Source organism: Aegilops tauschii, chromosome 7, assembly GCF_002575655.3.
Source record: "Aegilops tauschii subsp. strangulata cultivar AL8/78 chromosome 7, Aet v6.0, whole genome shotgun sequence".
Classification (NCBI taxonomy): domain Eukaryota; kingdom Viridiplantae; phylum Streptophyta; class Magnoliopsida; order Poales; family Poaceae; genus Aegilops; species Aegilops tauschii.
The window spans coordinates 609965769-609990599 of NC_053041.3; the positions used below are offsets into that span (position 1 = coordinate 609965769).

General features: G+C 48.6%; 1 pseudogene; it reads left to right on the forward strand.

Moving 5' to 3' along the window:
* Positions 1-3168: 3168 nt before the first annotated feature.
* LOC109785848 (FLUCTUATING-LIGHT-ACCLIMATION protein 1, chloroplastic-like) lies at positions 3169-24595 on the forward strand (annotated as a pseudogene).
* The last annotated feature ends 236 nt before the right edge of the window (positions 24596-24831 follow it).

Sequence of the window (24831 nt, forward strand, 5' to 3'; positions counted from 1 at the left end):
GACCTGGCATCGGCGCTGCGCGCGCCGTCCCCCATCTGCTGCCGGCCACCACGAGCACCGGACAATGCGGTGTCGGCCGCTCCTGCTCCGCCGCCGATTCCGGACCTCGTGGTCCTGGGCTCGGCGCCGTCGACGGAGCCGCCCCTTCTTGGGACCCCATTGGCCACGGGGGTTTTCTTGACCCCACTCCAAGGGTTTTCTCCGGTCGGCGGGCCGTCCTTCCCAACCTCCAGCGTGGCGTTGAGCACGAGGCCGAGGCCGCAGGCCGTCGCCGGGGCCGGCTCCTCCTCTGCTCCGCCCCCTCTCTCCTTCCCGCCGAGGTTTTCACCCCGGCCTCGGTTCGTCGCGGCTGCGCGTGCTCCGGTGAGTCAAACCCCTCAATCCTTGCTCCTAGATGTAGATTAGTTGTTTATTTCTTAGGCATGTTGTAGTATTTAGTGGATTCGATAGGATTTGATAGGATTATAGCAGATCCGATTGGATGCGATCCCAATCGAATCCAATCGGACTGATTTGTTCTTGTTTTGTATAGTGTGTGTGCTAGGATAATTTTTCTTGTGCTACTGCTTGTGTGTCCTATGATTTGTGTTCATGCTAGTAGGTGTGTTCATGCTAGAATCATGTTCATGTTGAGTGATGAATGTTATATTGATGGCATGTTCATGTTGAGTGATGAATGCTAGAATCATGTTGACTGATGGCATGTTCATGTTCTAGATAGGATCATGTTCATGTTTCATGTTGCTGACATACATGTTCTAGCTAGGGTTTGTGTTGAATGTTATACGTCCATGTAGTAGGAGCATTTTAGGATAGGGCCAAATCTGCATGGCTGCACATGGGTGCTTTTGGCACTTGGTGTTGCTATTTTTAGATGTTTCCATGTTTAGGATAGTGCAGTGATGAGTGCCAGTTGCATCAAAGAAGATGGCACTTATCAGTGGACTTGCCCAACAGCAAGTGCCATTGATAAGTGGCATTTTGCCCAAGAGCAAGTGCCACTGATCAGTGGACTTGCCAAACAGCAAGTGCCATTGATAAGTGGCATTTCCTCAAAGAGTTTGTGGACTGATCAGTGTCATTTGCTCTTGGGCAAATGTCCCTGATCAGTGCCATTTTGCAAAGAGTTTGTGCACTAATACTTGTCATCTTACCTGACAAGGTATTGAAGACTGACTGGGATGTGCCGGGAGGAGGAGCTCAGGTGGTGGCCGGAGCTGAGCGCGCCGAGGATTTCATCCCCACAAACAGGTGGCTCAGGAAGGTGGACCTGCCTGGCAGGATCGCCTTCATGAGCGTGCCTCATTCAAGGGGACGATCTCCGAGGCAGGGCCACAAGGAGGGGGCCAGGGAGCCGATGCGCTTCTACCAGCAGATCAAGGACAACGAGGACCTCGCCATGCTCGTCGTGCCTCCCAAGTTTGTGGAGGTGATGAACACCTGGCTGGTCATCAAGCGGCTCCCGCGCGTCGTTAGGCTGTCGGCGAACAAGCGGTGCGTGTTCTGGGTGCAGGTGCAGAACTTCGAGGGGCACATGGCGCTTGGCCGGGGCTGGAACTACTTCTGCCGCCGCCGCCGCCGGATCATCCCCGGCGACCTCGTCGTTGTGCGCATCTCAGGACTCGGACTAAAGGTTCAGATCTACAACCACGACTCCTCGGTGATGTGCAGGTTTCGTTGCAGCAGGCACAATTGCGTTGGTAACATCGAGCTGGCTATGTAGTTAACTTAAGTAAGGTGTTAGTGGAGAACTTTTATGGTGTGTGGCGAGACTTGTGCTGGTAACTTGTTCATATTTTGGCCAGGAGCAGCACCCTGTCATGGAGCAGGGAAGGAGGATGCCCCTGCTTTTAATCTAGATTTATGCTATGTAGTTAAGTAGTTTCCTGTCTTTTCTTTGCTTGTTGTGTTAAGTTTGCTGTCATTACATTGCTTGCTTTGTTTGATCTTGATGTTCTGTTGTTGCTGTTGTGCTGATCATGTGGTGGTAAGGCCACCACATTTGAATGGGGTGAGCAGAACACAAACGCTGTTTGCAACCAAACAGCTGAAGTTTGCATCTGCTCACACCCTAAGCACAAAAACGGTAGCAGGGGTAAATGCCTCTCCATGCGATGCAGGCAACCAAACAAGTTGCATCTGCTGCATATGAGGCTGCATTTCATCAACCAGGCTGGCTGGAGATGGACATGCAATGCAACTACTGTTGCAAACTGCAACCAAACACGCCCAACATGGATGTGAAAATCTCAAGTACAAGCAATTTATTTGGTGCTTATTCACAACCGCGCGGGCCCAACATATACTATACATTAAAAATGATCAATGTGCATATGTTTGCATGTATTTGGTGTTTCAGAAATAGGGTTTGTGGTTGCAAATGGCAAAATTTAAGGCCCGCCTAGTCACTGTCCGCGGGCACGTCCGGACGCGTCCATGAACTTTTGAGGGCCTAAATTTGCAGATTTTGGCTGTACATGCTCTAAAAACCTATTTCGAGATGTCCTCTTGGTCATTTTAGTGTTAGTGGGGAAGACATTTTAGTGTTTAGTACATGGCAGTTTGTATTTTGGGTATACTGTAGTATGTGTTAGTAAACTAAGTTTTTGCTTGTTCAAAAATTTGCAAATAAATATCTCAACATTATTTTAGTTTGATTCCTTAATTAACGGGGAATTCGTATATCTACATGGCTGGAAAACGGGGACAGTAAAAGCCATCATCGCGTTGAAAATGGGGGCTAAACCTTTCTCCAAACACTAGACCTCCGCTTCTGATGGCGGTCACCGCCGGCTGTTCTGAACGTTCGGTTCCCCTCTCCGAAACGCGACGCCATGCGGGGGCGCTGGCAAGGGCGCCCAATATCCATTTCCCCGTCACGCCCCGCCCAGTCGTGCAACCTCGAAGTTGCCGCGGACTAGCCATGACGACGCGGTCGCGGCGACCCGTGAGATCCCGGTTGCCGTCGCCCTGCTACTCGCCGCCGCGGCCGCGATCGCTGCGTCCGGTGGCTCCATGGGCGGGCGCTCCTCCTCACCGTCTTCGTCCTCTAGCTCCTCTTCTTCAACATTGACCAGCTCCTCCTCCTCCTGGTCCTCCTCAACATCCTTCAACTCCTCCTCAAGACCATCTTGGTACGATTCTTCGACGACTCACGAGTCGGCCAGGATGGCGGCCGCGCCACCCGTCGCTGCTGCGGACGTCGACCCTGCCGTACTCGTGCAAGCGTGGCTGATGCTCATCGGCCTCATTCTCTTGGTCGTCGCCGTGTGGCACTACACCCGGCCGAGGAGGACTGTGGTAAAGCTCTAGGTTCACCTGATCTGTAGTTATCATTCTGAAACGATTGACGAGTACCTTGATCTTTACCTCTGCTTACAAAATCATAGTGCTGGTCAATCAATGGAGTTCATCATGATTTCAGGTTGCATTGCTAGGCTTGGCAAAGCTGTTTCAGAAGGAACTGAGCGAGATTGCTGAGAAGGTGGAGGATTCCAACCAGCATTGGTATAAGTTCATATTGACGGGTGTTATGTGGCTGCTAGAAGGAGGGCGCGAGAGGGCCGGCCGGGGGCCTTTTTGCCCACGGCCGGGCAAGAGGGAAGGGATTTCTTTCTTAATTCTTGCTTGATTAGATTGATACATCTTCTCCCCTTATATAGAGAGGTTTACTTGACTCCCCAGCAAGGCTTACTTGACCCCTAAGCAAGCGACCCTTATCTCTAATTAACCCTAAGACTAACGGCTATACCACCAGCCCGGGCCCATTAGGCCCATTACATACTCTAACACTACACCCCACCTGGACATGCAGCTTGTCCTCGAGATGCAACCTAACTAACTTATAACCATGACTCGACGCAACACAAACCTAACACCTAAAAACAAGCCTTTTACATCTCGGCTTGTTTTATTACTCTCAACCTGAAATGGACTGGTATGGTTTATTTTGGACCCCTGTGTTAGACTTAGAGATATTTAAGTGATTGTAATCTTAACTACTTCCTTTATCTCTTCCTCTCCCGTTCAACTTCCTATCCTAATCCTACTGAATCCTAGCGATCGGTAGATGACTTGTAAACCACGGCAAGGGTTATTCCTGCCCTCAATCAATAAATACCCACGGCTCCTCTACGGTGGAGTAGGAACGCTTCTATCGATCCAATCTTACATGGTATCAGAGCCAAGTCTCTTCCCTATCATCTAGCAAGACCAAAACCCTAACACCCTTCCATCACCATGGCTACGAGCTCAAGCGTCGTTGGCCTCAACCTCGATGCTCCACCAACAGAGAAGCTCACAAGGGGGAAGTACCTCCTATGGAAGGCGCAAGTCATGCCGGCACTGCGAGGCGCGCAAGTGACCGGTCTCCTCGACGGTAGCGAAGCCACACCGCCGAAGATAGTAGAAGTCACCAAGGCGGACAAAACCACGGCCATGGAGCCCAATCCTCTGTACGGCTCGTTGTTGTCGAAGGATCAGCAGGTTCTGAGCTACCAGCTGAACTCTCTCACTCAGGAAATCCTTGCGCAGGTCATCGGTAAGGACATCACCTTCGATCTATGGATTGCTCTTACCACATTATTCGTTGCGTAGTCACAATCCCACATAACCAATCTACGGATGGCCATCTCCAACACCAAGAAAGGCAACATGTCAAGCAATGCCTTCATCGCCAAGATGGAAAGCCTCGGGGACGAGCTAGCTGCGGCTGGGTGTCCAGTAACCGATCCAGAGATGGTGGACTACATCCTTGCTGGCCTTGATCAGGACTACGATCCCATCGTGGCAGCGGTCGGCGCCATCAAGAACTCCATCACCGTCGATGACCTCTTCCCGCAGATCTCTGCGTTTGATCAGCGGATGGAGATGCTGGGGGACGGACCAGCAGGCTGTCGCTCCTCTGCCAACGCCGTCTACAGGGCGCGCGGACAGTCTCGTGGCAGGGGAGGCCGTGGCCGAAGCAACAGAGGAGGACGCGGTCGAGGGAACCGCTCCTCTCCTTCTCTTGGTCGCGGTGGTGGTGGTGGTGGCGGTCATCAGCAACGATTTCGCCCCCAACCGCAACAACAACAACAACAGCAAGAAGGACACTGTCCAGAGTGCCAGATCTGCTACAAGTTCCATGCTGGTGGGGCAAGAGCCTGCTGGCATCGGTACGATGATGATCATGAAGAGAAGAAAGCAGCCAACCTTGTCACCAACAACTACGGCATTGACACCAATTGGTATGCAGACTCCGGCGCCACTGAGCATATCACGGGGGAACTCGATAAGCTGACGATGCGGGAAAGGTACCACGGCGGTGATCAGATACACACGGCAAGTGGAACTGGTATGGCCATTACTCATGTCAGAAAATCAATTGTTAAAACCCCCGTAAAAGATTTACATCTCAACAATGTCTTACATGTTCCGCATGCTTCCAAGAATCTTGTTTCTGTTCATCGTTTTTCCCTTGACAACAATGTTCTCATAATATTTTATCCCTACTCTTTTGTGATCAAGGACTTGGCAACGAGGAGAGTCATCCTTAGAGGAAAGTGTGAGGGAGGCCTATATCCATTCATATCATCTTCATCTTCATCATGGTCGAATAAACAAGCGTGGAGTGTCACCAAACCTTCCTCGGCAAAGTGGCATAGTCGTCTGGGTCATCCCTCTTCAGTTATAGTTCAGCACGTCCTTCGCAAGAATAATCTTCCCTATGAGTCTAGTGTTGAGTCGATTTGTGATGCTTGCCAGCAAGCTAAGAGTCATCAGTTACCCTATCCCATATCTACAAGTGTATCCACTGCTCCATTGTAGCTCGTTTTTTCAGATGTATAGGGACCAGCTCCCACATCAGTTGGTAGATTTTCTTATTATGTTAGTTTCATTGATGATTATAGCAAGTTCACTTGGATTTATTTGCTAAAGAAACGATCTGATGTTTTCCAAGTATTCACCAACTTCCAAAACCTTGTTGAACGTCAACTAAACTCAAAAATTCTTGCTATGCAAACCGACTGGGGTGGTGAGTATGAGAAACTAAATTCTTGTTTCCAAAAGATTGCAATTTCTCACCATGTTTCTTGTCCCCATGCTCACCAGCAAAACGGGTCGGCTGAACGCAAACATCGTCATGTTGTTGAGGTAGGACTAGCATTACTAGCCAATGCTCCATGCCCCTCAAGTTCTGGGATGAAGCTTTTCTCACAGCCGCATATCTCATAAATATTCGACCAAGCAAAGTCATCAAACTTGAGAGTCCCATCACACGTCTTTTCGGTGTAAAACCAGACTTCAAATCTCTTCGAGTCTTTGGTTATGCATGTTGGCCGAACCTAAGACCATACAACACACGCAAACTTGCGTCTCGTTCAAAAAAATGTGTGTTTTGGGCTATACTCCTATGCACAAAGGAGTTAAGTGCTTAGATGTTCCCATAGGCAGAGTTTATATATCTCGAGATGTTTTATTTAATGAATCAGTTTTCCCTTTTGAGTCTATTCATCCTAATGCCGGTGCCCTTCTCCGTCAAGAGATTCTTCTTCTTCCATCTACACTTCGAGATATTGATCACGGGGAAAACAATTGCACTAACCAACATGATGATAATATTCCTGCTGGAACCAGTCCTTGTCTTCCGTGTGTGCAAGTCCCTAAAGAAAACGGAGTTCAAAACAATCAAAATGATCAAAATCCAGTCCAAAATGGAGCTATATTTCATGCACAAGAAGACGAAGCTGGCGCGGCGTACGAGGATGATTTGGCGGCGCCAGCCACTCCTACACGTCAATCCACCTTGGACCGGGCACGGATATTCGCCCCGGATCGCGAGCCAGTCAGTCTGGATGACCAGGCTCGGGCGACCCGTTCCGCGGCTTCCACGTCCCCACGCGGGGGATCGCCCTCGAGCGGCCTGCGCATGCAGCCAACCGCTGCAAGGCGCGGCTCTCACATGCGGCCGACAGGCCCACCTGGCGCGGGATCGGCTGCGGCGATGGACTCTGCGGCCATGGACGAACAAGCCACACCCGCGACCACTGGATCTGATGCGGCAACTCCTGGTTCTTCTCCAGGATCTTCTGCAACCAGCGAATCTATGCACCCTCGTGTACAGCAACCACAACCAGCCACATCAAGAGTTACAACTCGGCTACAAAAAGGTATTAAGAATCCAAAAATAAGAACTGATGGCACTATATCGTATGGCATGTTGTGCATTTCAGGCAAGCCAACAAGATTGGATGATGCACTTGGAGATCAAAAGTGGAAAAGGCTATGGATGAGGAATAGACAGCTTTGATGAGAAATAAAACATGGCATTTGGTACCCAACCAGAAAGGTAAAAACATCATTGATTTTAAGTGGGTGTATAGGATCAAGAAAAAGGCAGATGGCTCCATTGACAGGTATAAATCACACCTTGTTGCTAAAGGTTTTAAGCAGCGTTATGTTATTGATTATGAGGATACTTTTAGTCCTGTGGTAAAGGCTGCAACCATAAGACTTGTGCTAGCTATTACTATGTCTAGGGGGTGGAGCTTAAGGCAGCTAGATGTATAGAACGCGTTTTTGCATGGTGTTCTAGAAGAGGAGGTCTACATGCACTACTAGGAAAAGGCCTACTAATGGCGCACCTAATTTGGCCATTAATGGCGCATTAGTGGTGCGCCATTAGTGCCACGCCATTAGTATATTTTACTAATGGCGCACCACTGGTGCGCCATTAGTATCTGGTATACTAATGGCGCACCCCAGATGTGCCATTAGTATATACAACAGTGCGCCATTAGTATGCCTCCCAGGGGGCCATCTATACCCAGGTGCTTTGGCATACTAATGGCGCACAACAACAGGATGCGCCATTAGTAACTTCGGCATACTAATGGCGCACTATTTAGTGATGCGCCATTAGTATCCTTTGGCTTACTAATGGCGCACTATGATGTGATGCGCCATTAGTATGAATATTAGGTTTTTTTTATTTTCTGTTTTTTGCACAGGTTACAAAATGTATAATTGGACAAAATATAGACAGCACACATCAACAACAGATTCATCGAATACAATAGAAGATTAGTCTCTGAATACAATTCATCAGTTTAGTCTCCGAATACAATTCATCATATTAGTCTCCGAATTGAAAAGACCGAACAAAGATAGAACATTATATTACAAGTCTCGAGACCGCGAGTTTGTCTTCACATTACAAGTCGATATCGATCATCTAAACTACCATCACATAGAAGAGAGCTGCGGTCATCACGATGAGCATCATCACGATGAAACTCGTCTTCATCCGGTTCCTCCAACGCTCCCTCCCCTCTCCCGCTAGATAGCGGGCGTATCTAGATTCGGCCTCGGCCCTAGTGGCGTACCCTTTGTAACTGTTACCGTTGAATCGGTGAACCTGTCTCCGACACTTCTCCCAGTCGTCGTAGACTCCGGGAACCTTACCCTTGTACACGACATACCACGGCATCGCTATGCAGTAGCCAAACGAAACGTTAGTACCAATTCACAGACAATACATAAGCAATATATAAGTATGCAACAGAACGATCGGAAGAGAAAAGCAAGACATTAATAGCATCGATTACATCTAAGTTGAACGACTCTTGAAACCAAAGAGACATACTACAAGTTCATTAAAGTTTAATTACAACATGAGCCAATCGATGTTTCAGAACTAGACACAGCATCACTGCTTTCGACTCGACTCAAGGGACCGGAGCGTGGATGAAGCCACCGTCTATCGTGGGAGTCATGAAACAACGGGCGTTGTCAGCCTGCATTTGTAGGATTGTGTCGATGTCACTGTTGGACGGTTGATTTCTGAGGTAGAACTGCCCCGAGGTACGAAGGACATCTTGATGGATGATTTCCGCAAACTCCGACTGCATGCGAAAGAATTCTTGTCTGATGTCCGCGTCCTAGATTGCCGACACGCTCGCGGCCCAATCTTTGAGTCTACTCGGTAGCAGAAGTTGATGATGGTCCCGTACGATCGCCCGCATGTGATGGATGGCGTAGTAGGCACCCTTCTGACCGCCAGGCGGCTGCTTGACGCAGCAGAACGTCGTATTGTGGGAGAACACGTGCTTGCCGTACTTACGAATAGGCTTGGTGAAGGTGCCTCCAGATTTGACGTAGCCGGGGAGAACATCATCAAGAACCTTCTTGACATTTGTGTAGTCTACGTTCGACTGACGGTCCGGGTCAAAATACGTGGCCATGGAATATTTGGGGCTTAGGAGGATGAGCGTGCAATGTGAGTCACTGCAGAAAACACAGAATGTTAAAAGAAAAACGATCGAAATCTAAGAATTCATATGTTACGGGGCGGTTGAGGGGAGGACTTACTCGGGAAAGTAAGGCACGAGGAAGTTATCCTTATCTTGGTTTGCCAGAATGACGCCTTCGAGGTAAGAACTCGCGACTTGCCGGTCCCCAGCGCTGCCCAAGATCTTGGCACGCACGTAGAAGGGGTCGTCTATCACGATGTCCGGGGTCTTGTCGCGAATGATCCGCATCTCCATACTCAGCGAAAATAGCCGAACGAAGGTGTAGTGCAGCGGATGAAGGTTCAACATAGCGTGGATGTCATCAAACCGCAGGACGATCGTACCCCCGATGGAGTTATCCACAAAGCCCTTGCCCTCTGGCACCTTGGCCGCGAAAACCGGGTATGCCACATCCTTCTCTCCGAGACGCCGCTTCTCCAAAGAAAGAACACTGTCATGCAGACTCCGCATAGCACCGGTTGCAGCATCGAGCATATTTCTCGGTAGCATCGGCCTACCCGCCACATGCACCCTCCTCGAGATATCCTCAGTTGAAGGTGGCCCGTCCTGAGCACGAATCGTACTCGGTGCCGGCTGGCCCGCACCCTTGTTAGTCTTTCTTTTGCGTGCCTTCTTCTTCTCCTGCAATGGGACCGAGTTCTGCTCACAGACCGCCTTCTTGAGTGTGTTGGGGCTGATCATATTTCGCACCTCACCTATCTGAGGCTCGGTGAAGTCGGCAGCTGGAGGCGTCTCCTGAGAGCTGAACTGCAAACGACGCCTGTTGCAACTTGGCTTCTCCGCGGTACCAGCTAGATCGCGCACGTCTTTTGTTGGGTTGGGTTCTTGAGAAGGAGGCCCCATGAAGTCGCCACCGTACCCATGATCGGCAAAGTACTGATCGACGTTGGCTAATGTATCGTCGTCGTCGTCGTTCTGATCCTGTGCCATATGCATGTTTGGATCCAGTGGCATAGGGATGTCCGGCACCGTTGCGGCGGTCTTGCCATGGGGCCGACTTGGCGCCGGCACGACTGGCGGTGTTGTCTTTGGGGTGGTGTCCCCCGCCCCCAAACGAATCTGGCTCTTCGGCCAAAGCAGGGGCCAGCTCAGGCACGCGCTGAGGGTCATCACGTCATCATCGTCGGCCCCGATGGGTCGAATCAGAGGTAACAACTCGTCGCAGCCTGGCAGCACCCGAACCAGTTGAACCCTAAACAAGTTGGGTGGCATCTGGGTACTGTGGAACAAGGGGTTGCCCGGTTGAACGATTTTGCCCTTGGCGACATCGACCAACTCGTTGTTCACGAAGTGCAGGAGAGTGCACGGAACGTCGGCGGCGCCCTGCGAAAACATGTAGGGCGTTAGGGATGCCCAGTCAAAGGCAAGGAGATGAAGTCCTCGGCCGAGAGAGGCTTAATTAGTTACCGTGATGATGGCGTCGAGCTCGGCTAATGTCGAGGCACCGCCAACGGCGGGCGTGCAGTTGACGGAGGGGCCGCTTGCTGCAGAGGTGCCAGCCGGCGTACACCCAGGTGCATTAAGCTCCCGTGCCGGCGTCGGAGACACCAATGCCGCCTCCGCCGGAGACACCAATGGCCCCGCCATCGCGTTCTGCGAGTTGCTGGCCGTGAAGCTAGGAATCGGGGGCGGCCCCTGTTGGCCGCCCGCAATCCACGCACTAATCCCCTGGATCAAGGTAGTCACAATGGCGGTGATCGTCACTCCGAGTTGTTGTTGCACTTGCTCTTGGACAATCTCCGGAATCCGCGCCACCTATGCCCTGAGTTCTTGAACCTCGCGCGCCTGGCTTTCCGAGCTGGTCTTTTTCTCCTTTCGCCCACCAGTGTTATAGTATGACGACCATTTTGTCGACAAGCCTTTGTCGGCCACACGACCAGCTGACGTCGGCTTACTGAGCTTATCCTTGTTCTTCATTACATTCAACGCCCTATTTAGAGTGGTGTCCCAAGGGTTGCTCTTAGTCGACCCCGCGCTACTGCTTTCAGTCGCCTGCGGAAGGAATGTGAACCATTTAGAAATTTGGCTTCATTAATTAGAATGCAACCATATGGAGCTAATTACGCGGGGGTGTATTCCTTACCAGAACAAGCTCAAGCGCCCTGGTCTTCGGATCCGTGGTAAGCTCCTTTGTTTTCGGGTCCTTCTTGTACCGGGCCCTGACAAAGTTCCTGGTCTGCTTGTCACCGTATTTATCGAAGAGGGGCGGTAGGCCTTGCTCGGCACGGTCCGCCTCCTCCTTGTCCCATATAGGCTCCGCCACTCTGTAACCGCCGGGACTGAGTGTGTGTTCCCCTAAGTTCAGCTCCCGCATTTCTTTCCCCCACTTACTTGATTCGGAGTTTGCGGTGCTCGAGCAATTGATCTTGAAGTCGTTGTAGTCATCTTCGGTGATCGAAGGATTTTTCTCCTTGATCTTCTCATAACTCTCACCTTTCTCGATCATTCTCTTCACATTGCTTTTCCAAGTAGACAGGGCCTTGCTCATCTTCGTGAGGGCAGCATTGTTCACTTTATTCCCTTTGAGGCTTGTGTTTTCAAATTCAGCGGGGAACTTGTATCGTTCGTGCAGCTTCGTGAAGAGGAGGTTGCGCAAATTCCCTCGGTCAGGATGCCTCAGGTTCTCGGTGTTGATCGAGACAGTGCTCCGGAGAATGCACCCGAGCTAAAGCGAGTACCCCTTGACTATTCGTTCGGGCGCCGTTGGATTCCCGTCGGAGTCCACTTCAGTAACTTCCTCCTTGAGGGTGCGAAGCACGGTCAGGCGCCGGTCCTTCCGTTGCCTCTTCGGTTGGCTGCCATCTGTGCGTGCGCCGCCATCATCAGTGGTGGCATCCTCGGCGGCACCATCAGTGGTGGCATCAGTGGGGTCATCCTCGGCGGTACCATCAGTGGTCTCAGGATCGGTGGGGAAGGCGGCGTCCTCATACAAGTGAGGTTGTTCCTCCATCTCCTGGGACAGCTTCCAGAATGCCTTGACGCCCGAACCCCCGACCTCATCGTTGTTGGCCATGTTTCTCTCTAAATAGGAACAAAGTTTGGTCAAAAAGTTGGTTATTGTCAAGGAACAAGATCATGGTCTCATCATTTAGGGTTTGTCGACACCGAGGCATCCTAAAAGCTAAGCTTTTATCATTGAGGGTTTTTCGACGCCGAGGCACCCTAAAAGCCTAAGCTTTCATCATTCCGGTTTTTATCGACACCGAGGCACCCTAAAAGCCATGCATTAGTCACAAGTACGCGGGGCACTTGATCCTACTTAATTAACTACTAAGATACCCCGGCCCATCCATTAGTCACAAGTACCCCATATGTCCTATTTTTAGCAAAGTCATGCTAAAATTCACGGAAAATTTCAGCATGACCTTTGCTGAAAATAGGACATATGGAGTACCCGAATTTGCCGGAACGGAAGTTAATCGACATTCCGGCAAACTCAAGGGCCTCTCGGGTGGACAAGGCAAAAAAGGCCTCCATCACAACATGGAAAATACATTGGCATGTGAAGAGGTGAAACAATATATGCATCTCCAAGCAGTATCATTCAACATTTTGGACAAAACACTACAAGAAACATGAGACACTGAAAACAATTGCTACCAATGAATCTACACTTCTATAACAAAATAAATCAGAAACTTAGTCTGTCATCATTAGGCAGCCACCATTAGTTATTCCGTTATGTTAAAGCAGAAATAGAAAAATAGACTGAAAACACTAAAATCAGAAACAAATCCAACTGTAGAGGCAATGCATATAGGAAAAGTGAGGGGTTGAACTTCATTTTTTTCAGGTTTTCTTGGGTGTATGAGGTCTGCTCTAATTTGTTTTGAAAAGTGAACCTGCTGTACTGGCCAATGCATATAGGAAAAGTGAACCTGCTGTACAGGCCAATGCATATAGGAAAATTAAGTCATGGAGAGTTGTTCATGATGTTCCTTGCCTTTTTTTGTGATACATAAGGTAAGGTTCAACAGCTTCAGAACTTTTTCTGTGATACAAATACTGCTTCAGTTTAAGAACATGTCTTAGTTTTGAATTCTCTTAGTGAAAACCTACTTCAGAGCATCAACACAAGTTGGGATACACAGCCAGACAGACGCACATGAACATAAATGAATTCAGATCTAAAAAACTCATACAAAATTCGTTTTGCAGGAATTCGTTTACTCCCTATGCACACTCTATCAGTATAACAAACTTCCAACTAAACAAAGAAAGAAACTACGGGTGTTGGTAGCAAGAAACAATGCAACCACCTGAAAACTTCTTATGTTTCAGTCAATCATCACAACCAATATGATTTGCTTGGAGATTCAGAGCACAACCATGATACTGAGGATATCAGAGTGGTGGAGACATTGACTGCAATAAAGATGCCTAAAAGAGAACTTTTCTGCCTCCTTAGATCTATCAAACGAAAAAGTGTACAAAATGGGCTGTCTTTGAGTGGAATGCATTTTCTCAAGGTAAAACAATCCAAGGTAAACCAGATATAAAGTTGTATTCCTTTATGCTGATCTTGACCATCAAAACTACTCCTCGAAAACAATTATAATGACCTGGTGTTTATAGTGATTCCATCAGGACTCATGCATAAGCTACTCATAGTGTACAAGCTGATTTCTCTTGCTAACCCCATTCTCTTTAAAAGGCAACCGAAACAAACAAGACAAGAAACACAATTATGTTCCTGAGCTTTCTTAGTTTTCCCATGAGCACAAGAAATGAGACGCTACTAAATCAAACAAGAATTAGCAATTTTCATAATGAACATGAAGCAATAGACAAGTCCGGGTGGTGGTGGAGCTCACGGGGGCGGTGGTGTGGACGGGGCGACGAGGTCCGGGTGGTGGTGGTGCGACGAGGTCCGGGAGGCGACGAGGTCCGGGTGGTGGTGGTGCTCCGAGGAGACGAGGAGAGCGGCGCCGAGGAGACGAGGACGACGGGGCGGCGGGGCGGCGGCGTCGGGAGAGGAGAGGGCGGCGTCGGGGCGTCGCGGCGGAGACGAGGACGACGGGGCGGCGTCGAGGCGGCGGGGCAGCGGCGTCGGGAGAGGAGAGGGGAAGGGGATCGAGGGCGAGGGCGAGGGAGAGAGAGGGGATAGGTTTGGGCCGCGGATAGGAGAGAGGAAGGGGATCAAGGGCGAGGGCACAATACTAATGGCGCACCACCCCTCGGTGCGCCATAAGTACATCCATACTAATGGCGCACCTCACCCTGGTGCGCCATTAGTTTTTTTTTTGATTTCTGCTCGAGCCAACAGGTTATCTTCCACCTGACCTGATCCACACCAAGTTCCCTCTACTAGCTCGACTGGTCAGCAGCCAGTTCTCACACCAGGAGGTCCTGGGTTCGATTCCCAGGCTCCACAATTATTTTTTTATGCATTTAAAATGCTGTTTGATATTTATTTGTGTTTAAATATGTTCAAACTTGTTTAAATCATAACAGTAATATTTTTTTATAAGACAGTAATAATTTTTTTAAAAATATCATCAAACAGTAATGCCGGTGGAGCGGGGGAGGGTGCGCGGGGTGCGGGGGGCGGTGGGCCGGGGGGTGCTCGGCGGCGAGGCGGACCGGATCTGGCGAGGTGGGATAGCGATCGAGATGGAGGGGGATCGAGATCGAGTGTCCATGAAATTTAAAAATATTCATGATAGTTCAAAAAGTGCCCATGAAATACAATCGAGAAATGAAGGCTACGATTTAAATACAATCGATCTTAGCTAGCTATCTGTTCACAATCTTCTTGCCCTTCTTTTTCGCAAATGGAGTTCTTCTGTGGAACGGACGTCCTTTAGGTAGGGTGGTCCTGCTTCTTCTTGTGGTGTATGCTGCTACTTCATCATCGTCGTCATGTTTGATTCTCGGGTCGCCGTACTTGTCGAAGTCTTGCTCATTGGCTACTCCATCCATTCCGATGATCTTCCTTTTGCCTCTCCTCACGACAACACGACTGGGCTATGACGGGTCGGTAATGAAGAAGCATTGGTCCACTTGGGAAGCCAGTACCCATGGCTCATTTTTCGCGGTGACGTTTGCGCCTGCGGTCTTGGATTTGGCTTCGGGTATAACCATGGTGGTGAAATACCAGTCTTCTTTTAGGACGCTCTTGGCCCATCTGACACGGAACATCGGGACCTTCTCTCCAGCGTAGCTCAGCTCCCAGATCTCCTCGATCCTTCCGTAGTATCTGTCCTTGTCGTTACCGGTGTAGGATTCCATCGTTACCCCGGAGTTCTGATAACCATCGCTCTTCATGTCCTTGGCCTCTGTGTAGAATGTGTAGCCGTTGATATCGTACGCCTCATAGGTCATCAGGTTGTGCTCGGCGCCCTGTGACAAGGCGAATATGAGTTGTTCTTCCGCGGAAGAATCCTCATGTAAAGGGTACGACAGAAGCTTCTGCTTGAACCAACGTGTGAAACATGAGTTGTGCTCTTTGAGTATATCTCCGTCCGTCCTCTGTTGGCCTCGGTCATTGTACGTCTTCTTAATAAAGGTTTTGTGCTCTACCACCCAAGGATCGACCACGTCTATGTGTTGTAGCGTGACTAGGTTTGCTCTTTCAAAGTCGGCGAGTCGACCCTCGAAGTCGACATGCATTTCGCGGCGACCCTCACGGTGACCCCATCCAGCGAGCCTGCCGAGGTGCCTGTTGACGGGCAGACCAACGGGGTCCTCGATGCCTAGATAATTCGTGCAGTAGGAGATGCACTCTTCGGTCAGAAAGCCCCTGGCTATGCTTCCCTCTGGACGTGACATGTTGCGAACGTATCCTTTGATGACACCATTCATCCTTTCGAACGGCATCATGCTGTGCAGGAACGTCGGCCCGAGTTGGATGATATCGTCCATGATATGGACCAGCAAATGCTCCATAACGTCGAAGAATGCGGGCGGGAAGTACATCTCAAGCTCGCATAGTATCACCACGATCTCTTCCTGTAGCCTTCTGAGTTGCCTCACGCCAACAGACTTCCGAGAGATGACGTCGAAAAAGTTGCATAGGCCAAATAGCATTTCACGGACGTGCGCGTCCATGATCCCACGGATTGCAACTGGAAGTATCTGCGTCATCAGCACGTGACAGTCGTGAGACTTCATCCCGCTGAACTTCAGCTTCGCTAGGTCTAGGTATCTGCTTATCTTCCCCGCGTAACCGTAAGGAAGTTTTACTCCTACGAGGCAGGTGAAAAACTGCTCGATCTCCTCCTGACTTAGAGTGAAGCACGCGGGAGGGTAGTCATTTCCAGTCTTCTTGGCCTTTTTGCCTTTGCGACAACTTTCCGTGTCCTGCTTCGCCTCATCATCATCATCATCATATATAGCGTGAAGCTCCTGGCTGATGCCCATTGATTTCAAGTCTGCCCTTGCTTTCGGCCCATCTTTGGTCCTCTCTGGCATGTTGAGCAGGGTACCAAGCAGACTCTCGCACACGTTCTTCGTGATATGCATGACATCAAGGCTGTGAGGCACACGGTGGATCTTCCAGTACGGCAAGTCCCAGAAAACAGACCTCGTTTTCCATACCTTCAGCAGCGGCTCTGGCGCCTTTCGCTTCTTTCCCGGCTCTGGCACCTTTTGCTTCTCTCCCGGCAGTGGGCAGTCTTTCCAATTTTTCAACAGCTCGTCTATTTCCTCGCCGCTCCTCGTACGCGGGCGTCCTCGGGGTTCAGTTTCACCATCGAATAGATCCTTGCGTTTTCTCCACGGGTCATCGTCGCGAATCCACCTTCGATGTCCCATGAACACGGTTTTCGAAGACCCGGGATCTCTATCTAGCTGGCGATACGTTGTGTCATCCATGCACCTGACGCATCCAGAAAATCCGTGGACCACCTGCCCCGCGACATATCCGTAACCGAGATAGTCGTGCACCGTCGTGAGCAGCGCGGCTCTCATAGGGAAATATTCTTTCTCTACGGCGTCCCACGTATTGGCTGGCGTTTTCCACAGCGTGTCAAGCTCCTCTTTCAGCAGCCCCAGATACAGATTGATGTCGTTCCCTGGTTGTTTCGGTCCTTCAATTAGCATACTCATGTGAATGTACTTCCTCTTCATGCACAACCAGGGGGGAAGGTTGTACATCCACACAAACACAGGCCAGGTGCTATGTGTGCTTCTCTGGCTGCCAAACGGATTGACTCCATCGGTGCTCGCGCCCAGCATGATGTTCCTTGGATCGTTCCCAAATTCTAGGTCTTCGAAGTTCAACGCTTGCCACTGGCTCGCATCCTTAGGGTGACTCAGCATCTTGTCTTTTTTATCTATCTCCGGATCATTTGCGTCATCTTCTCGCTTCTTCTCCTCCCTATCCGCGTGCCAACGCAGGAGCTTTGCTACCTTAGGGTCCGCGAAATACCGCTGCAGACGAGGAGTGATCGGAAAGTACCACACCACTTTTCGAGGAGCTTTCTTCCTCTTCTTGTATCGAGTGACGCCGCACACTGGACATATGGTAGACTCCGCGTGCCCGTCCCGATAAATGATGCAATTGTTCATGCACACATGGTATTTCACGTGCGGTAAATCCAGAGGACACACGGTTTTCTTCGCCTCCTCCAAACTGGTCGGGCACTTGTTCCCCTTGGGAAGACGTTCGTGCCAAAATGACATGTTCTCGTCGAAGCATGCGTCGGTCATTTTGTGTTTTACCTTCATCTCCAGAGCCATGAGCGTTACTTTCAGGCGGGTATCCTCGGGCCTGCATCCTTCATACAATGGAGTAACCGCGTCTAACTCAAGTTGATCCATCTTGGCTTTCTCTCGGGCGGCAGCTCTTGTGTTATCCGTCTGCTTGAGAAGCAGCTCTTGAATATGAGGGTCCTGCACCCAGCCCATCGATGGTCCAGCGTCGTCTGCTCCGCCGGCATCATCATCTTCATGATCATGCCCGTCGTCTGCTCCGGCATCTTCCTCATCATCATGTCCTGCATCTTCTACATGATGACTGTGTACAGCATCACCGTCGTGATCATCTCCTGGGGATTCTTCGTCTTCTCGCCCGCCCGAGCCGCGGTGGTTGTCTTGCTGCCCTTCCTCATTTCTTGCCCGGCCCCCATGGACGACTTCGTAGTCATCTTCATCACCTTGCCACCGATAGCCATCCATGAAACCACGCAAGAGCAGGTGGTCCCGCACCTGCCCGGATTCCGGGTCCGCAATAAGGCTCTTCAGCTTGCATCTTCGACACGGACATCTTATCTTCGTCTCGTTCTTTTGAAGCATCTCGGCCTTCGCGGACCTCAAAAACCTATTCACGATGCCTTCGGTCATCATGCGGACCATGGTCGCCTGCGGGGTAGAGCAAAACGATATTTTAGAACCAAGAAAAAATTTGGCATGACTTTCCCTAAAAATAGGACCAAAAAGAATGCTTAATGCCAAAATTCTCGCCGAAACGTAAATGAATCAACATTCCGGCAAAATATTGGCAACTATCGCATTTCAAATACCGGTACACCTCCAAACACAAACACATATGCAACACCACAAACATATGCAACACCACGAACATACATAGATCTAGCTAGGCCATAAAAAGTGCATGTGCACATTGTTGTAGGGAGAACAACATAAATATAGCTTCCCCCCTTACTTACCTATCAAAACAAGGTAATTTAACCACTTAAATTGAATGAATCTATGGTGGAAATGAGGTGAAAAGAGGAGGCACCCGAGACAAGGAGGAGGTGGAGAGAATGAAGTGGGGAGAAAGTGAGTGTGGGTAGGAGAGGTTGTCCAAAATATCTTGTTGCTGCCCACTTACTAATGGCGCACCAACTCTAAATGCGCCATTAGTAATCCAGGTTACTAATGGCGCACCTTCTGGTGGTGCGCCATTAGTAGTTTTGCAAAAAAAACATACTAATGGCGCACTGTTCCACAATGCGCCATTACTAGTTTAAACTAGTAATGGCGCACGGTGGAAAAGTGCGCCATTAATAGTTTTGCAAAAAAGGGATAAAAAATATAATAGAAAAAACATCATTAGTGGCGCACTTTCCGGCAGGTGCGCCATTACTAGTTACAACTAGTAATGGCGCACTGTGTCTGGATGCGCCATTAGTATGTTTGGACAGGCGCACTAGTTAAAAAAAATTGATACTAATGGCGCACCCTAGGCCAGGTGCGCCATTAGTAGTTTCAACTCTAATGGCGTATCAGAAGGCGGTGCGCCATTAGTATATACTAATGGCGCACCGCTTGTCTGGTGCGCCATTAGTGTCAATCCCATCTATAGCCCTTTTTCTAGTAGTGATGAGGCAACCACCAGGTTATGATAACAAACATAAACCCCATTATGTATGCAAACTTGACAAGGCTCTCTATGGTTTGAAACAAGCACCTAGAGCATGGTACTCCAGGTTGAGTATGCAGTTGAAACATCTTGGTTTTATTGCATCAAAAGCTGATACATCCCTCTTCATATATAACAATGCAAATACTGTTATTTTGTGCTCATATATGTTGATGATATTATAGTTGCAAGTTCTTCTCAGAATGCTACTAATGCTCTCTTGCGTGACCTAAGCTCAGAATTTGCCTTAAAGGATCTTGGTGATTTGAGCTTCTTCTTAGGCATTGAAGTTAAGAAGGTTCAGGATGGTATATTGTTGAATCAGGAAAAATATGCCACTGAACTCTTGGTTCGGATGGGAATGAAGGATTGCAAGTCTTCACCCACACCATTATCCTCATCAGAACAATTGTCAGCATATGAAGGGGAACCACTTAAGGAGGAGAAAAGCACTAGATACAGAAGTGTTGTTGGAGCCTTGCAATACTTAACCTTGACACGACTAGATATTTCATTTGCTGTTAACAAAGTATGTCAATACTTACATGCTCCTACTTCTGCTCATTAGACAGCTGTTAAAAGGATCATAAGGTATGTTAAGCATATTGTAGGTTTGGGACTACATTTCAAACGTTCCAATTCTACACTTGTTAGTGCTTTCTCTGATGCAGATTGGGCAGGCTGCAGTGATGATAGAAAATCAACAGGTGGTTTTGCTGTTTTCTTTGGTTCTAACCTTATTTCATGGAGTGCCAGGAAACAAGCAACAGTGTCAAGGTCAAGTATTGAAGCTGAGTACAAATCATTAGCAAATGCTACTGCCGAAATCATTTGGCTTGAATCTTTGCTTGAGGAATTGGGTGTGAAGCACCATCGTACTTCGTGTCTATGGTGTGATAATTTGGGTGCTACTTATTTAAGTGCTAATCCTGTTTTTCATGCCAGAACCAAGCACATTGAGATAGACTTCCATTTTGTACGAGAAAGGGTTGCAGAGAAGAAGTTGGAGATACGCTTTATTCCTTCCAAAGATCAAGTGGCTGATGGATTCACTGAAGCTCTACCATACAAGCCATTTGAAGCATTCAACAACAATCTTAATCTAGGATAGGTAGTTCAGATTATGGGAGGGTGTTAGACTTAGAGATATTTGAGTCATCGTAATCTTAACTACTTCCTTTATCTCTTCCTCTCCCGTTCAACTTCCTATCCTAATCCTACTGAATCCTAGCGATCGGTAGATGACTTGTAAACCACGGCAGGGGTTATTCCTGCCCTCAATCAATAAATACCCGCGGCTCCTCTACGGAGGAGTAGGAACGCTTCTATCGATCCAATCTTACACCCTGAACATAAAGTGGACACCATCCGCACGTCGGACGTGCATGTGTACAGACACCTGGATCCCATAGACACCATCTGGACAAAAGGAGTGCATGTGTATGGCCACCTGGAAGTGGTCGCAAGAGCGACCAGCAGAGGCGCCCTCGCGGCGGCGGAATGCAGTGGTGCTATGCGGTGCGCTCCTGTCGGTGACACCATGGCTTCTCCCCGCCGGACGGCTGTTGGTCTACACCGCACAGAGAAGAGTGGAGGGCTTTCGATGGAGAATGGCGAGGAGGGGTGTGCCCCCCCAACTGCCGATGTCGCCGACTTTGAGGTCGTTGTCCGTGGGGAAAACAGCATGCCCGCCGCCCGTGGGAAAACAGCATGCCCAAGATCCCCGACGCAGCGGACGAGATCGAGGTCCTTTGCATAGTGAAGCACAACTTGGAGGAGTGGCAGCTACAGACCACGCATCTCCCGCACACGCCGACACGCTAGGAGGCCGCGCGCAGCAGCCTGCAGCCTCACCGCCGCGGACACGTGGCGGGTAGCGATCCAAGCCGGAAGCGGTGACGGCGATGGCGGGAACTTGATCTGCTGGATGGGGACTCCCTGGGACGGCGGCGGCGCTGATGGGAACGAGGTCGTCGCAGTCCCATCATAGGGCATCCCATACTAGTATGAGATGACCGGCGCCGTGGTCGCGTCCGAGGGTGGCGGCGGCGGGGGTAGCTGCTGTTGGTGTGGCGGCGGAGGGGGTGGCTGCTGGGGATGCGGCTGGGGCGCATAGGACCCGACGAGGAAGGCCCTGATGCCCGCCACGGCCTGCCGTAATTCCAGGATTGCGACTGTCATCTGCTCCTGGGTGAGGACGAGGATGGACGGCGTCGGGGCAGAGGGTGCAATCGCCCCTGAGGACGCAAGCATGCCCAATGTCGGCGCGCCTGCTGTGTGGGGCAGCAGCGCCGATGAAGACGCTGGTGGCGGCGGGTAGGTGTGCGTCGGCGGCGGGTGGGAAGAACTCGGTGGAGGGCTGGACATGATCGAATCCGGAAAAGCTGATACCAGATTGTTATGTGGCTGCTAGAAGGAGGGCGCGAGAGGGCAGGCCAGGGGCCTTTTTGCCCACGGCCGGGCAAGAGGGAAGGGATTTCCTTCTTAATTCTTGCTTGATTAGATTGATACATCTCCTCGCCTTATATAGAGAGGTTTACTTGACTCCCCAGCAAGGCTTACTTGACCCCTAAGCAAGCGACCCTTATCTCTAATTAACCCTAAGACTAACGGCTATACCGCCAGCCCAGGCCCATTAGGCCCATTACGTACTCTAACAACGGGTAATATGCTTTCTGAAATTTTGTGTAGTGTCATTGATTCAAGTCCTCTGCACTGACTTCCATGCCTTCTTGTGCAATAGCTTCAGCTTGTTGTTAGCTCACAGAAACAAGGAAAGAAGATACTACATATGTTACTGATTATCTGCATAATATTGGTCATTTACCTGTTTAGCAGGCCCGTACCACAAGCAGGTGCGGGGTGTGCAACGGCACAGGGCCCCGTAAAATTTTGGGGCCCCCAAATTTATCTTAAATAGCAATTAACAACGTTAATCAAGAGGATAGTGAAGGAATGTATAAGGCTGGTCATAGTGGGGAGTATATGTTACTAGTCTATGTTACTACCTCTATAGTGCATAGTATCATAGATTAGTATCATAGGTGGTCTCATTTATTGGCATGCATGACACATAGTAGCATCACATTTATTATGTTACAGTATCTACCTATGTTACTATAACCATCCCTCTCTTATTTAATTGCCTGCCACATAAGCATGTTTGCGAGTTCCAAGTGCATGATACTACTCATGTTACCCTCACTATGGCCAGCCTAACGTCCAGTGGAACCTTCCAGCTTCCAACGCCAACCAGTACCCATCCTTCTCTCTCTCTCTCTCTAATAGTAGCAGTTAGTGATATTAATCAACGTCAAGTTTGATTAGAAAATTTCGCATGCATCATAATCCAAAGGGACGTCTTCTCTGTTCTCATTTCAGCTAATCACTTTGCAAATTCTTTAGAGATATTTGAAGTAAGAAATGGATTCATACGCTCTGCTGTCATCTATTTAGTTTTTCTTCCCATCATCCATCGCTCTTGTGTTATTATTCAGAAGATTATGTTTATTGTATGCTAATAAATGAGTGAGGCTTTTTAGCTCTCAGGCTCCACATTTATTTATTTTTTCAAACATCGACATTTTTTAAGTTAATAAACAGAATATAAATACACAAGTACTTGTAGATTTGTGTAAAAATTTCATTGTGAAATACATTTTGGTATGAGTTGTACAAAAAACAAATCTTGTATGTACTTTATAGTGGATAGTATGTGCAAGAAATACATAATTTTGTTATTTTCGTGTACCTCGCATAAAACGTATTTTGGCATTAAACTTTGCAAAAAGGAGTATACATCGATAGGTATGTGTGTATTCTTTGAAACATAAAATTTAAAGAAAAAATGTTCAAATTTCGGGTTCCGTGGAGTTTGAACCCTATTAGTAATTTCCGGTTAATAAATACTATCATATTGACTTTATAATTAGTATTTCCATATAAAGGCCTAATTTCAAATTTTGCACCGGGCCCCCAGATTCTTAGGTACGGCCCTGCTGTTTAGTGATCATTATCAAATGTTTTTACTGCTAATACATGGCTTGAGATCTATGGTAATATCAATTGTTCCTCAGTACTACCTTGTTCATCCTGTTCATGTGACTCATTATGCAGAGACCATATGTGCCTTGAACTGTCACAATGATTGTTGCGTCTCTTCAAGCTTATCAGTAAGGAACATATACTGTATACCTCTTGCTGATAAATAATGTCTATGGGGCTCAATGGATCTTCTCCGCTATGACTAGGATCTTGCATGAAGTCCGCTGTATTTTAGCCCACTTGATCTTGTAATTTTGTTATGTTTCGTTTACGTTAGGCTGATGTCAAAGTTGGAGCTGATTCTTGGGAGGGGCATTTCGATAAAATTTCTCCGGAAGAGAGGAGCAAATTTGATGAAGAAACACTTTACAACTTGGAGGGAATCAAGAGGAAGAAAGAGTACTCCAAGAAACCAGATGGCTTCAGCAATGAATATATAGTGGTATATTAACTTCGTCCACCGTAAAATGCTTCCAGAAAAATGGCCTTCCTATTTGATGCGAACTACTTATTGATCTGGACATGTCGGTGATGATAGTTCTTCTCGTAGCCTGATATTCTTGTGTTACAAATGTGAAGTTACACGTTTGCAGATAATGACTTTTGTGATGATTCACAATTTCTTCAGGTAACCATCCTAATGGCTGTTGATGGAGCACTGAAGTTCCCAGAAATCAAAAGACCCGCTGATCTGGTAGCAGTACTGGAAAAGCTTAATTCTATACCTGCAAGCGGAATCCAGGTATGGAGCATTTCTCCTACTGTTTCATGATTCAAAACTGCTTCCAGATCTAATTTCATCTCACATCGCTGATGATTACTTTCCTACTTGTTCTTGCTATCTCAGGGCGTTAATGTTTTATGGACTCCTCAAGAAGAGAATGACGTTCTTTCTGAAGAGAGGCTTCTTGCGGATTATCCTAATCTGAAGCCCCTGAGTGATTACTAGGATGACATACCTCTCATGTTCCTAGATGCCGTGATCATTTTTTAAGTGCAATCTCTATAAGTAAAATCATTTAGAGTATATATTGTAAGTGTCCAATCGCGGCAATTATGATGAGGGCTAAATTCCAGTTTTGATTGGACACTGAGTATCTTTTTCATTTTTTAGCTTAGGATATGAGGCTCGTATTAGACGCTGGTCATGGATGAACTTGCAAAAAATATAGTTCAAATTACTTG